Here is a 204-nt window from a genome sequence, read left to right on the forward strand (position 1 = left end):
GGTCCCGTTCTCTCCGGAGCGCGCCGGGGGCGCGGGGATGGGACACTGGGCACGGCCGCACTCTCCAGCCGCGGTCGGCAGTCCGCCCCGAAGCTGCCCGGGAGCTTTGCGCCGCCGTTCGGGGCTCGGGAAAGTTAGCGGGGAGAGAGCGAGAGGAGGGGGAGGGCTGGAGGGGGGGAGGCGCGCTCGCCCGCCTCCCGGAGC

Source organism: Propithecus coquereli, unplaced genomic scaffold (assembly GCF_000956105.1).
Source record: "Propithecus coquereli isolate 6110/MARCELLA unplaced genomic scaffold, Pcoq_1.0 Scaffold477, whole genome shotgun sequence".
Taxonomy (NCBI): Eukaryota; Metazoa; Chordata; class Mammalia; order Primates; family Indriidae; genus Propithecus; species Propithecus coquereli.